This window comes from Cryptotermes secundus, unplaced genomic scaffold, assembly GCF_002891405.2.
Source record: "Cryptotermes secundus unplaced genomic scaffold, Csec_1.0 scaffold629, whole genome shotgun sequence".
Classification (NCBI taxonomy): domain Eukaryota; kingdom Metazoa; phylum Arthropoda; class Insecta; order Blattodea; family Kalotermitidae; genus Cryptotermes; species Cryptotermes secundus.
Window position 1 is genome coordinate 311,235 of NW_019744122.1, and position 7,105 is coordinate 318,339.

Here is a 7,105-nt window from a genome sequence, read left to right on the forward strand (position 1 = left end):
TGAGCCTTTTAGTTTTTGCTTAGCGTAATTCGGAGTAATGTTTTTGCTTTTACACTCTCGATTGAACCATATGTGAGCATTAATTCTCAGTAGTTTTCTTTTTGTATTAGTATACTGATTAACCAATCTAGCTTGACAGGCATCTACTAGTGTAACGGACCAAAAATGAAACAATTCAAAATAAGTTACTATTATTATCATAATTATTTTTATTAATTTTGTTATTAATATTATTGTTGTTGTTATTATTATTGTATACTGCTCTATTTGAAACTCGAATTATTCTTCGCTGTCACATTGTGGCTTTGTCTGTGTGCGTTTGTTTCTGTATCTTTATTTATGCTCACTTTGTAATTAATGTAGACTATCATATTTTGTATTCTATTTTTTAAATTATTGTTGTGTATTTCTCTCTATTCGTGCTAACTTTGTAATTGACCTCTGTGCTATTAAGTTTGCAAGTAAATAAACAAGAATTGAATTGAATTGAATTGAATTATTAGTGGGGTGAGACTGAGTGAGTCCGCGGCCACTAGTGGCTTACGGTACCAGCCCCAGGTGATAGGTGAGGGTGGTGATGATGAAGTAACTGGGTGAATGAAGAGTGACAGAGGAAACTTAATTACTATGAGGAAACCTGCCCCAGCGCCACTTTGCCCACCACAAATGTCACATGATCAGAACCAAGCTCCAACCCGGTACGCCGCGGTGGAAAGCCACCGACTAACCGCTTGAGTTGCGGCAGGCCATGTGATCTTCAGGAAAGTATACTGATGAAGCACCCTCGCATTTCCGATAAAAGGAAAAGTTCCTGGCAGAAATGATTTGGCCTACTTTCCTATTCCGTATCTTTCTAATTTTTCAGTTCTATCACCATTATACGTGTAATCGTTTCACATCCTTTCTGTGGGCCAATATATTCGTCGAATATGACCTCTAAAAATCGTAAAATTGCCACGTCTTGCAGTGTTTGGTTTGCAAACAGATCTTCGCACACAATGTCTATATATTGTATGTTTGTGGTCTATGTCTCTACCAAATATAATAAGCTTACCAAGAATGGTTTATTACTTATCTCCATCAGACCGAAACTAAAATTCTTACAGTGTCTCCTTTTTTTGTTGACATTTCACTACAGTTTTTAACGTAAGGAAGCTGAGTATTTTAAAAATACTTATTATCATAATGTGGCTCTAGAGTTCCTCCCTCCTCATAATTTCGCGCCTCCATGTTATTATGGGCGGGAAACTACTTGTAGCGCTGACTGTCCTCAAGATTACCCCTCGGGATGAACCTCAAGGAAAACACTTTTTCTGCTTCCAGAATGTGTGTTTGTTGGTCCATTATCTAGTAATGGATATCCTTCCATTACTGAAAGAATATGCTTCGATAATGTGTTTACCCAGTCGTTGCGTAGCAATGGGTATATGAGTCACAATATTGTAATAATATGGATCCATATTAAAGTAACAATTCAATGACTAAGATCATATTTATATACCTGTAGACGATGATGACTCTGTGAAGGCCGAAACTTGTAGCGACGCCTTTACCAAATAAATTAATATTGGTAGATTAGTATTGATTTATTCGTTGATATATTGTATTGTGTAGACGGTCCCATAAAGCGCTACAATGTTTGCATTAATATATTATCGCCACAAACTTTTAGATAATATGTATGATGTGTTGTTATGATATTGTTCTGAATAGGATCCAGAGACAAGTACTTAAGATAATATTGAATTTAAGCATCCTGTTGCACACACACACACATTTCCGTCTTAAATGCAACTTATTGTCTGCACACAAAAGAACTTAACAACATAAGTAGCCTAGCAGCGTGGAAAACCCCACAGCCAATGGTGCATGCATAACAAAACTGATATTAACACTACGTCAACATCCCTACGAACTGCACATATAGCACAATGCACAAGTCGCAAAGAAAATGCTGCCCGAACAAACCCAAAAAGAGTAATACTCAGTCAAACATCTTTTAAATGAATGGACGACGACCACAATACAAACATTAAGATGTTAATTCATTTTTAATTATGGTTAATTTTTTAACTAGGATATGTCGCCTTCACACTCACTTACTCATGGAGCTGAGCCCTTCTGGAGAAGCCGCCAATTGTGCAGCTACTCATGACTTTCCCAGCATTTTATGGAACCGGAAAGTTCATGACCGTGTTCACAAGAGCCTTCCACTGGTCCTTATCCTGAGCCAGATCAATCCAATCTATCCCATCTCTCTAAGATCCATTTTAATATTATCCACCCACCTACACCTTACGCGATACCTAATTTTGACATACCTGTACAGTGCAACAATTTAGCAAGGTAGACAACACTTGATGATGGCCGTAAACATGTATTGAGGAAGAAGGGTGACTCGATAACAAGTTGCATTTAAGACGGTAATATACAGAATGTGTACAGAACATTACTTAGGATGATAGCTTCATCCATCCGTACATTCATATTTAATCTACTGAAGAGATTAATATTAATATACTTAGTGGATTTTATATCTAATTCCTCTTTACGTGACATCGAGATATAGTTCTATCAGTTTTCTCAAAAACCAAATGATTATAAAATAAAAGACACACGACATGAGACATAAATCTTATTATCCACAATTTCAAATACAAAAACAGTGTTTAGAATTGTAAAATAATCTATGAATTTTGGGTGCGAAAAGAAGCGATTGTAGCGTGTTTCATTTCTCCTTACATTTCACTGTAAAGGCTGAAAAGAACTACGAGAAGTCTCCAAGAATTATGTTTACGCACTTCAGAGTTTTTTTATTGCTAGTGGGGTGGGACTAAGTCCCTTGTACTGCGGCCACTTCTGGCCTATTGTACCAGCCCCAGATGATAGGTGAGGGTGATTGTGGAGCAATTGGTGGAATGAAGATTGGCAGGGGAAACCGAAGTACTCGGAGAAAACCTGCCCCAGCGCCACTTTGTCCACCACAAATCCCACTTGACCAGACCCGGGATCGAACCCGGGCCACCGCAGTGGGAAGCCAGCGACTAACCGCTTGAGCTATGGCGCAGCCTCCACTTCAGAGTTAGATTCATGTTTTTCTTAAAATTTCATGGAGTAGGCCTCTTGCCTGTTCTTATTCAAAATCAGCCCTGGGACTATAACTGCTTAATATTTCAGTACGATGAGTTGAATGTGGGATCGGTCCCCTCTAGGTAAACGGTAATTTATTGGTTGCCGAAACGACATATTAGATGCTATAATGAATTCAAGTGTCATATACGTCAGGAAGTTTTCTTTGCATTCTGTGACGTAAGATGAAGGCCTAAAGTAGTGAGGTATATACATACGTGCCGAATTGTCACAGGAGGGAAAGTTTATAGCAATGGTTAACTTGCAAGAAGGCTTGGCCGTCACTGAAGATACATTGTTATGAACAGGCTTGGAGTCATAAGGAGGTCAGTCAAGTAACTCGTATTTTGTGCAAGCAGACTAAGCGACATTGACACACTGCATGGCGCACTTCACGTAGTCAAGCATATTTTGGAACAATGCAACAATGACACAAAGCGAACTCTTTTCGAAACCAAGCCAGTCTACTCTACTCCACGCATGTTCTTGTAAGTTATCTATCTGCAGTGCATAGATGGGGATGTGAAGACTGATGTTCTCTTGTTTCGTCCCTGAAACCAATTGCATGATAACACCCTTTGATTCTGATTACGTTTTCTATGCGTCTTCTTTTGTATAAATTTTTGGACCCATTGTAATTTTGGGGCCGAGATATTCCGGAGCAAATACGTTTTACATTAACCTCAATCTAATTTGATCAAAATTGTGTAAAAGTTGCCACTTCCTTCATGTGTTTTACATGAAAATATAGTAGCAGAAACGCGCACCCTTTCGAGATTTTAGCACAGACAAATGAGTGTTGCTGTTTTTGTTTTTGTTGTTGTTGTTGTTGTTGTTGCTACTGCTCTTATTGTTTTTGTTGTTGTTACTGCTGATGGTGATGATTATTATTCGTTCCGCATGTTCCATTAGACTTGATGTTCAGTTATTGCAGTTACAAATCCATTGTTGCGAAGGAAATGAACAAGAGTTCTCGTTGCTTAAAGGCATACTACATTTTGTAAACCTTATGTTTTCACGGCGCTGTTCAGATTGTGGCCGTTTGGCTTGTAGCGACGTTAGTTTCTTAGGTAGACACCGAGGCTTTGGAGGAATACGCTTCTTCAACTGAAGATGGAGGTAGCAGGTACCTCTGAAATTTTGGTATCAATCTACAAGACTATACGGTATCACAACCCAGAGTAGCACGATCTGAAGGCATAAATTAATTTCCTTGAATGTCGTTACATATAGGCCACACCGCATCGGAAAACATTTGATGAAAAATTTAAGACCTCAAATTTACAAAACCAAAATTGTAACTATGGTTTTGTATGCATCTCACAATTGGGGTCTCGTCCTGGTGTTTGACAGCAAGGGGAGGAAGGAAACATAGACGTCAAGGAAGGGAAGTGTCAGGAGAGTGAAGAAAACTTCTCGTCAACAACTGACGTCATCAGGGCAAGGAGGATGAAATATCATCAGCAAAGTATGCTCGCCTTAAAATAATGTATACGTGTATCTCAACGTCTCCGGCGGCACTATGCTACACGCCGGAAGGTCTCGGGTTCAATACTCGATGAGATTATTGTTTTTTTTTTGTTTACCTAATCCTTCCAGGCGCATTATAGCCCTGGGGTAGACTCACCTTCTCTGAGCCGACTGCATAGAAGATGTGGGAGCCTTGACGCCTCACAATCCTATAGACTTCCATGGTCTATTACAGAGATGGTCTTAACTTTTATTTCAACCTCTCCGTCCGTGTCTAAAACATCCATGGAAATCACTTTCTGAAAGTCCGGCAAAAATAACCCCGAACCTGACTTGTGTCACACGAAATGGGAAAAGCAGAACAAGGATAAAAAGGGAAGGGTGGGGGGAAAGGACAAGGAAGGACTGGGTTCTTTCCGTCGTCCTCTTCCTCCACGTACCTTGGCTGGCTAGCCAACCTACGTTTGTATACTTTGTTATGGTCAGCAAAGCTCTGGGATGCTTTGCTGCATCTGTAAGTATATTGGTCTGAACATCTTAAGGAGACTGTTTGCAGGACCACGAAACGATTAAATGGATGTAGAAGGGTTGTACACAATAATCGGCACGCTACAGATACTGCATACATTTCTTTATTAATATAATATTAAATTGCAGCATCCTGTTGCACTCTGTAGATCTGATTTTGTGTTCCACTTCTTGCCGTCTACGTGCACCGTCGGTTAATATTTGCTTGTCTTCTCTTTATTGTACATCACTTCATGTTTCGGCCTAATTGACCATCATCAGGTGTGCAAGTTGTTGTGAAGAAGGAACCTGCTCTCATTTTATAATGTTTTGCCTAGGACTATTCTAGGTTATATGGCTCGTCGTGCTGATGCTACGCATGTGTCTGGTTTATGGGTTTGTTGCTTTGTTGACTAACATGGCGTTGGGCAGACTTCAGCCCTCAATACAGCCACAGTACTTTTTGGAATGGACTCTACAAGTTTTGAGCCCACTGTAGCAGAATTTTATACCAGTTTTCTTGAAGAACATTTTTCCAGTAGGAGGAGGGAAATTGTCCCTCACTCTAATATCTAAAACTGTCACAAATGCTCCAGCTAAACGCACACCAACGATCTGTTCTCTTTCAAAGTCGGAGAAGTCTCCCATTCTCCGATTCTTTCACACGGAATGTCACTCACCACAATCACTAATGCACTTACACAAGCACTACAGTATGTAAACAAACGAAAAAACACTGAATGTTTCCAATTGAAATTCCTTCAATGTAGCCAACACAAATTTTATTCTTCAATTTCTTAGTGGTTCCATTATTTTGCCCACTCCGTGTATATCAAACGACTTCGATGTGTGTTCCGTAATGACAGTCAGACTGTGGTCTCCTGGCATGTGACATCGAGTAGCGTGGTAGATGGTTACAGAGGTTTCCAGTCTCCTTCTATCCTAGATAGCGGGTTCCTCCGAAAATTTGGTATTCACGTGTCCATGTATGCAGCGTTACATTGAAGTTTTAATATTCATCGGCGTGAATACTTCGAATCTCATATAAATACACATTTTCTCTGGCGAAAAGTCACTTTGTGGAAAGTGTTGTGTGGGAAGGCATATTGTCCATTTGCAAAAATCTACCTGTCCGTCAAGAATGTGGTATTTTTCGACGAACGTACTACTGTAAACATTATGAGCCTTGAAGATGGAATGATTGGTTGCATTTGTTGTGAGAAAAGGATTCGAACTGCGTATTTGTTTTGGTAGAGGTATTAAATCAGTAGGGCTTTGACCTTTGTTTTACAGTGTACATTTTTTGGTGTTAAAGGCAAACAAAATCAAACTCGTTGGTTTTAGTCCGCAAGCGAACTATACCGACCGAGCGACCGCAGCTTGTCGGCGAAGTTAGTATCAACTTTAGCGGATATAGGATGCCTCGTAGTCAGCGCAACCAATCCCCACGGCCGTTAATTTCGGTTATCTAGACCGGAGCCGCTATTTCCTCGAAAGAACTCCTCAGTTATACTCACGAGGCTGAGTGGACCCCGTTCCAAACCCACTATTGCTCAGAAAATCTACTGGAGCCGGGAATCGAACCCGGACCTCTGAATCTGTAGCCAGGATCTCTGACCACTGGACCACAGAGTTAAAGATTTTGGAATTTATCACTGGAGATTTTGGACAATTATGTGTACTTTAGTTTTATGCCAATCATTTGTGAAAGTACGTATTTAATAATTTAAATATCGCAATAAGTTTCTACAATGTGTTCTACTATTACAATTTTATAAAAACATTAGAGCTCTTAACCTCACTCAAGCATTTTCAAGATAGTATACTACAGGAAACTCCACATAGCACAGAGATAAATTTTCCTAGAATGCAGGAAAACTTTTATATAACTGGATTTTGTGTGACTGAAATAATTATCATTTTCAAGGCCTCACTTCCCACCCAGCCGACCGTCAAGTCAGACCAATGTAACGCGTTGAGAAACGTTGGTATGGAAGAC